This window comes from Oryctolagus cuniculus, chromosome 6 (genome assembly GCF_051225735.1).
Source record: "Oryctolagus cuniculus isolate XC-2025 breed Fujian yellow rabbit chromosome 6, ASM5122573v1, whole genome shotgun sequence".
NCBI lineage: Eukaryota > Metazoa > Chordata > Mammalia > Lagomorpha > Leporidae > Oryctolagus > Oryctolagus cuniculus.
The window spans coordinates 100,146,184-100,154,469 of record NC_142872.1 but is presented as its reverse complement, the minus strand read 5'-3'; the positions used below and the strand labels follow the sequence as shown (position 1 = coordinate 100,154,469).

General features: G+C 47.9%; 1 long non-coding RNA gene across 1 annotated transcript; it reads right to left on the bottom strand.

The window, feature by feature from the left end:
* Positions 1-1,659: 1,659 nt before the first annotated feature.
* On the bottom strand, positions 1,660-7,635 carry LOC149126246 (uncharacterized). Its single transcript, XR_016235743.1, has 4 exons — positions 7,438-7,635; positions 6,855-6,934; positions 6,424-6,660; positions 1,660-2,028 (listed from the first exon to the last, which is right to left on the bottom strand). It is a non-coding gene; the product is annotated as an uncharacterized LOC149126246 (long non-coding RNA).
* Between the last annotated feature and the right edge of the window lie 651 nt (positions 7,636-8,286).

Here is an 8,286-nt window from a genome sequence, read left to right as displayed (position 1 = left end):
CTTATTGACTGGTTCATACTTTTCCCACTGGTATGTGGTGGCAGATAAGCCAAGTTCCTATAAAATGTGGTTTGTTCCTGGAGCTAGTTGTTTATCCTGTGTCAGTGGCATGATTTTATTTACACAGCTTTCAGTAAGTTCTCATATCTGGTACAGAAATCCTCACCTCTTTTTCAGAATAGTTTTGGCTCAAGTCTAAGACCTTTAGATTCAGTTTGGTTCCACACAGTCATGTCGTGATTGATTGGAACTGTATGGAACTAACTTAATCTATGGAGAAGGGGTATCTTTCTATCAAGCATTCCCTTCCACAAAGACATGAGATCATTACACTTTCAATTCTTTTCCATCCTTTATAATGGTTAATTTTATCTATCAACTTTCCTGAGCCACAGATCTCTGATTAAACGTTTGTGGGTATGTCTGTGACAGTGTTTCCTCAGGAAGTTAGTATTCAAATTCGTGAATTGGGTAAAGTGAGGACCTGAACAGAATGAAAAACTGAAAGAAGGTAAGGTTCATCTTCTAACTGCCTGACTACTTGAGTGGAGGCATCAGTCTCCTGCCTTTTGCACTCCTGGTCCCCAGGTCTTAAACTACACCACTTGGAGCCGGTGCTGTGGTGTAGTGGGTAAAGCCGCTGCCTGCAGTGCCAGTATCCCATATGGGTGCCAATTCAAGTTCCGGCTGCTCCACTTCTGATCCAGCTCTCTGCTATGGCCTGGGAAAGCAGTAGAAGATGGCCAAGTCTTGGGCCCCTGCACCCACGTGGGAGACCAGGAAGAAGCTCCTGGCTTTTGGATTGGCACAGCTTGGGCCCTCTCAGCCAACTGGGGAGTAAACCGGCGAATGGAAGACCTTTCTCTCTGCCTCTTTTTCTCTGTGTGTAACTCTGTTTTTTAAGATTTATTTATTTGACAAACTACACCACTGTTTTCCTGGATCTTCAACATTCACACAGCAGAATATGGGACTGCTCAGCCTCCTTAACTGTATGAGCCAATACTTCATAATCAATCTTGATAGATGATGGCTGGATAAATATGAGGGAGCCTATTGGTTCTGTTTCTCTGGAGAACACTAACATGTCCTTCATTAAGCTTAAAATATTCTACAGAAAGTTTCTCAGTGGGTGGGATCTTGGAAGCTTAAATTCATGAGTGGCAGGAAGTTTAGGCTGAAGGTAGAAATCAACGAGGTTAAAACCCAGAAGTTTCCTCTGAATCGGCTCAACATAGAAGTGTCTTGAAGGTAAACTGGAAACTCATTTTTAATTGAAAAGGAACTACTTGTGCTTTTTCCATTTCACATTGTCTCTAATGCTCTCTCCTTTCCATATAGAAACTAACACCCTCTCTAATGTTCCTCTTGAGTCAACTGTTCTGTGCAGTTGCCACTTATGTTTCCAGAATCACTTTCTCTTCATGTGTTCTCTTCAACCTGCCTGTGTGCCAGCATGCAAAAATAATGATCCTCCTATCTGAACTGATGACACTTCTATACTGTTAATTTTGCTAGGTAGATGGCTTTGTGTTCCTGAAGTTGATGTACAAGTCCATCATTAGGATTAATACAAAAATGTTTTAATAAATATAAATTTCCAGAGCACAGTTTATGGATTACATTGGTTCTCCCCACCCCCATAATTTCCCTCCTACTCACACCCCTCCCATCTCCCGCTCCCTCTCCCATTCCATTCACATCAAGATTCATTTTCAGCCGGCGCCACAGCTCACTAGGCTAATCCTCCGCCTTGTGGCGCCGGCACACCGGGTTCTAGTCCCGGTCAGGGCGCCGGATTCTGTCCCGGTTGCCCCTCTTCCAGGCCAGCTCTCTGCTGTGGCCAGGGAGTGCAGTGGAGGATGGCCCAAGTGTTTGGGCCCTGCACCCCATGGGAGACCAGGATAAGTGCCTGGCTCCTGCCGTCAGCTCAGTGCGGTGCGCCGGCCGCAGCATGCCAGCCGTGGCGGCCATTGGAGGGTGAACCAACGGCAAAGGAAGACCTTTCTCTCTCACTGTCCACTCTGCCTGTCAAAAAATAAAAAGATTCATTTTCAATTATCTTTATATACAGAAGATCAATTCAGTATATATTAAATAAAGATCATCAGTTTGCACCCACACAGAAACACAAGCAAATGCCTCTCTGTACTTTGCCCCTAGGGGGAAACTCAGTTCAATGGACTACGGTAGAAGACGACAGAAACATGTGCAGCATGATCTGTGCTGTGATACTTAGTAATTTTTTGCACTCTTACAATGGATCCCCAGGAAGACCTCCCTACTGTTCCTTGGAGTTATGTTAGAGTCATAGAAGTCTGCCAGGCATGTTTGTTCAGCCATTGGCCTGGGAAGTATCTTCTTCAGACAGGATTACTGGTTGTCCTCAAACCTGGCTTAGAAAGTGCTGACTACCTAGAAGGAAATTACGGTGGCTTGGACTCCAGCAAGTGAATGCTCTTTCTCCAGGTGGAACCCCTCACTGACCCTCAGATGTCCACTGTCCCTGTTTCTTTTTCCAGTCCTTCCATTCCCCATGCTTACATCAAGGTCTAACTTATACTAACACCTCTTCCCAGGGATGACTTTATTTTAACAAAGAATAAAACATAAAGGAAATAAGCTATGAGGTTGCAACTGCAGGTCTGAACCAGGCCCTAAAGCCTGCCTGGCTGTTTACATAAGCAATAACCTCTTTAATTAGTTCAAGCAGTTTGTTGTTGTTGGGGATTAAGTCACTCCAACTGAAAACATCCCAACCCAGAAAGGAAGGGGCACTTACTCTGGGAAAGAGGAGCCATGAGTCTAAAGGTGGGGAGGAATGAACCAGCATGAACCTTAAAGGAACTGTGGCCACGTCAGTATCTGGACACAGACCAAGAGGAAAATACCACAAGGAATGAGGCTGGAGACATGGGCAGGAGTCTGAATGTGGAGTTAGGCATGTAACATGCTGAAACACAGACTTGATCCCTTAGGTACTTGAATGAGATGGAATCTGGGGTCAGGACAATGATTTGCTTCAATTTTTATTTTAGAGCAGTCACTAGAGGATTTAAAGTGGGCGAGACTAATGAAGGAGAGATGGGTTAATCCAGGAAAGAAATTGTGAATACCTGAAAGACGCTGAGAATAGGGAAGTTGAGATGGGGATAATCAAAGAGCTAAGTGATTTCAGTCCAGAGGAATGATGGAGGCAAAGGAGTCAAGACTCAGGCCCACCTGCTGGCCATCAGTGGCAGCATTTGCTGGGACAGGGAATGCAGACGGAGCTCCATTTTAGCCCTGTTGAGTTTCAGGGGCTGTGGTATGTGCAAGGGTTGTTTGGCAGATACAATAATGTCCCGCATGGTGCTTTTAACTTTTTAAATGCCAATATTGTATGATTTTTTTCACACGAAAACCCAACTTAAACTTGGGTGGTTTTTCTAAATTCCTTAGAAATCAGAAGCTCTGACCACATTTGGCCAATAGTCCCACTTGGTAAATTTAAGTTTTGCAAGTGCACTTCTATTTATCACAATCACATCCTTCCCTGTTATCTTACACAAGACCACCCCAACTGCCCCCCTTACATCCTGTTTGATTCAACATTTTCTCGCTGTAGTCAAATCTCTCAGACAAGTTAGATATGAAGGAGAAGGTTTTATTCTGGTCATGGTTTCTGAGGCTCACAGGCAGGCCTCACCAGTTCAGCGGAAAGGCAGAGCACATGCAGAGGGAGGATCAAATGGAGGAAGCAGAGACAGAGCAGGCTCACCGTCTCTCCTTACGAAGCCACCGTGACTTAATCATGGAGGTTGTACCCAAACACACAGTCTAATCACCTCTCAAAATACCCACCTTTAGACACCATGATTGGATTAAGTTTCTATGCTTAGTATTAACTAGTAACACTACTCCATTAACCATTCTCCATTAACCATTCACCATTAACAAAAGACTCCCATGACCAAGGCTTTAACACCTTTGGGGGATGCCCAAACAAATCTAAACCACAATATTTCACCCTTGGCCCCTAGAAGTTCATGTCCATCTCACAATGTGAAATACAATCATTCCGTCCCCTTGCCGGCGCCGCAGCTCACTAGGTTAATCCTCCGCCTTGCAGCACCGGCACACCGGGTTCTAGTCCCGGTCAGGGCGCCAGATTCTGTCCTGGTTGCCCCTCTTCCAGGCCAGCTCTCTGCTGTGGCCCGGGAAGGCAGTGGAGGGTGGCCCAAGTGCTTGGGCCCTGCACCCCATGGGAGACCAGGATAAGTGCCTGGCTCCTGCCATTGGATCAGCGCGGTGCACCAGCCATTGGAGGGTGAACCAACAGAAAAGGAAGACCTTTCTCTCTGTCTCTCACTGTCCACTCTGCCTGTCAAAAAAAAAAAAATCATTCCGTCCCCTACAGTCTTTTAACGTTTCCAGCGTTGCTCAAAATCCCAACTTAAAATTCTCACCTGAGACTCAAGGTGAGACTCAAGGCAAGCTCCTCCAGCTGTGTGGTGAGACAGGCACAAGGTATATATTTGCATTGCAAAAGGAAGGGGCAGGGAAACAGCAAGGAGAAGTCAGGCAGCCAAAGCAAGACCGAGAATCATCAGCACCAACGTTACCTCCTACAGCTCCACGTCTGGCATACTGGGTGTTCTGTAACAAGGGATGAGCTCCCAGCGGCTTGCACAGCCTCGCCCCTGTGGCTTTGCTGGTCATAGCCCATGCTTCGGTTCTCACAGGCTGGGGTTATCTCTGTGCATTGTCCTTGGGGGGACCCTGCAGCAAGTTCTAACCCCATATTTACACTTGGCATTGCCCTAGAGGGAGCTTTCTACGGTAGCTCTGCCCCTACCTGTGACAGGTCCCTGCTGAGGCCCCCAGTTTTCCTGAAAGAATCCTTTGAAATCTAGGTGGAGGAGTCCTTATCTCAGTGACTCTGCTGGTCCCTGCCCACGAGGCTGCTCTCCGACGACGCAGTACAGGAATGTCTGCAGTTACGCAAGGGCTGCCTGGCATGTGGCTTGCGGCTTTCCTCGGCATGTGCCTCACTTTGCTGGTAGCTCTGCCTCTCTGGGGTCTCCACCAGGCCTCACCATCTCAGGAGCTCCATGCAGAGGCTCCAATCTTATAGCACGACGCTGCCTGGCCTCCCGGTGGAAGCCGCCATGACCTAGTTACGCTTACACCTGTGAAACCAACAGCGTGTGGACAATTGCCAAGATCTGCTACCAGCACCAGCTTCACCTGGCCTCACTTCAACCCCAGCTGCAGCCCCCGAATGCTTCGCTGGCTGGGCCTATGATGGCAGGAAGAGCCTCAAAGATCTGAGTTGCCTTTAGCCTTTCTCACATTGTTTTAACTATCAGCATAAGGCTTTCTTTTGGCTGCACGCAGTAATCTCTTTCTATCCTGAGCTCATTTTTTATTTTTTTTAAAGATTTTATTGGCAGTGCCGCGGCTCACTAGGCTAATCCTCCGCCTGCAGCGCTGGCACTCCGGGTTCTAGTCCCGTTTGGGGCGCCGGTTCTGTCCCGGTTGCTCCTCTTCCAGTCCAGCTCTCTGCTGTGGCCCGGGAAGGCAGTGGAGAATGGCCCAAGTGCTTGGGCCCTGCACCCACATGGGAGACCAGGAGGAAGCACCTGGCTCCAGGCTTCAGACTGGCGCAGTGCACCCACCGTGGCAGCCATTTTGGGGGTGAACAAGGAAGACCTTTCTCTCTCTCTCTCTCACTGTCTAACTCTGCCTGTCAAAAAAATATTTATTTTATTTATTTCAAAGGCAGAGCTACAGAGAGAAGTAGAGACAGAGAGAGAAGTCTTCCATCTGCTGGTTCACTCCCCAGATGGCCGCAACGGCCGGAGTTGTGCCAATCCCAAGCCAGGAACCAGGAGCCAGGAGCTCCTTCCCAGTCTCTCACGTGGGTACAGGGGCCCAAAGACTTGGGCCATCTTCTGCTATCTGAACTTATTTTTTAAAAATGTATTTATTGTTACTAATTTCAAAGGCAGAGTGACACAAGGGGGCAAGAGGGGAGGGGGAAGGGGGAAGGGGGAGGGAAAGGGAGAGTTAGTTTTCATCTGTTGGTTCACTCTCCAAATGTCTGTAACAGCTGAGGCTGGAAAAGGCTGAAGCCAAGCACCTAGAACTCCACCCAGGTCTCCCATGTGGGTGGCAAGGACTTAAGTACTTGAGCCATCATCTGCTGCCTCCCAGGGTGTGCATTAGTAGGAAGCTTGATCAGACTCAGAAGCAGGACTCAATCCCAGGCTAATACACTAATATATTCTAATACACAAGTGGTGGCAACACCACAACTCTCCCCACCACACACCCAACACACACCCAACACATTTTTGTCTTCCTTTTTCAGCCAGACTGAATTTTCCAAATCTTTCTGCTCTGTTCCACTTTTCCCCTGATTTGCACTGTAAAACTTACACATCAGCCAATTTATCCATGCTGCAGCCTGAATGCCACTGACTTGAAATCTCCTCTGTCAGACAAACCAGTCCACAGTCCTTAAGTTCAGCTTTCCACAAGGATTCAGACATAGACACAACATAGCCAGCTTCTTTACCATGACGTTACAATGGTGACCTTCAGTGATCTGAATTTTCAACCTTTCCTTTTGCAACCTCTTGTGTTTATTCACTTGATGTCCTGTCATATCAACCCCTAAAAAAAAAAAAAAAAAAAAAAACAACTAGCATTCCCAAATACCTCTTTCTAGATGCATTTCCAGTAGCATTTAGAGCACCTGCCATCTGCCTTGCAAGCCCCAAATTCTCTGGCCATGCTCCACCACCTGGCCACAACTCCCTTCTTCTATAGTTAAGCTTGCTACTATTTCCCTCTCCCCAAATGAGTACCTGGTTTCCAGGTGTCGTTGCCTATAACTCTGAGCTCCCAATTCAGAATTTTCTTCCTTTGCCTTTTTCTCCTCTTCTCTCTTCCATTACAAGAGAAATAGGCCTACTTCAGACTAGCAGAAGAATGGTTAGAAACCTACAGGGCAAACTGAGCTAAACTGGGAGAAGGTAGGCATTCCAGTCTTCCGGGCACACATTTTCATATACGGCTGCCCCTAGCACTCTCACGGAAACTGCAATGCAGGCAGTTGTACCACAGTCCACTTGCTTTTCATAGCCTCCCTTAACTACTGCCACCACCCACCCCAGGGATCTAAACACACACATACACACACACACACACACATTCACACACTGGTACCCTTCTACTGGCCAAATTTACCCATCTACCAAAACCTCCTCTGCTTCTTTAAAGTAACCTCTTCTCTCCCCACCCATGTTGCCATGTCTCCTTCCATTTTGCACATTTAGCTACTGTCGCTCCCCCTCTTCGTGGAGGAACGACACAGGACCCTGTGCTGTTCTTTTGTCTGCTCGGCCCTCCCCGGGTTTGCTGCTGGTTCTTCCCGGGTTGGCTACCGACCCTTCCACCTCCGTGGAAGGGCGGTTCCCCCTGGCCACTTTCCCCACTTCCACGGGGGAGCGGCACACCGCCGGCCGGCTCTCTCGGGGGCTGCACAGGTGTTCCTTCAGATAGATGTTCCCCCTAGATGTTCCTGGTGCATGTTGTCTCTCTCCTCCTTTATAGTCCTCCTCCGCCAATCCCAACTCTACTACCCACACGCCGAGTACGCTGCTCTCCTCCAATCAGGTGCAGCTCCTGCAGCTTGTCAAGTTGGTGAGAGGCAGCTGTGTAGAAGCTGTTGCCTCCTCTCCCAGCGCCATATTGTGGGAGAGCAGATGCATAGAATAAGTCTTAATTCCAGTAACTCAGTCCAGTCCGGGTTGCTCCCCACAGCTACACTACACATCTATGGAAAGAAATTTCTCATACGTAGTTGAACTTGCCAACTTGAATTGAGAAGTAAAATAGAGCCATGCCATCTTAATCTGTTTGGAATCCTGTAACAGAATTCCACAGTTAGTATGTGACCCTCCAGCACTTACTTCTCCAAGTTATTTTTGTTAAAGATTTATTTATTTGTTTGAAAGGCAGAGTTACAGAGAGGCACAGGCATAGAGAGAGAGGTCTTCTATATGCTGTTTCACTCCCAAATGGCTGCAGCAGCCAGAGCTGGGCCTATCCGAAGCCAGGAGCCAGGAGCTTCTTCTGGGTCTTACACGCAGGTGCAGGGGCCCAAGCACTTGGGCCATCCTCTGCTATTTTCCCAGGCCATAGCAGAGAGCTGGATCAGATGAGGAGCAGCCAAGACTCAAACTGCACCCATATGGGATATCGGCACTGCAGGCGGTGGCTTTACCCACCACCCCA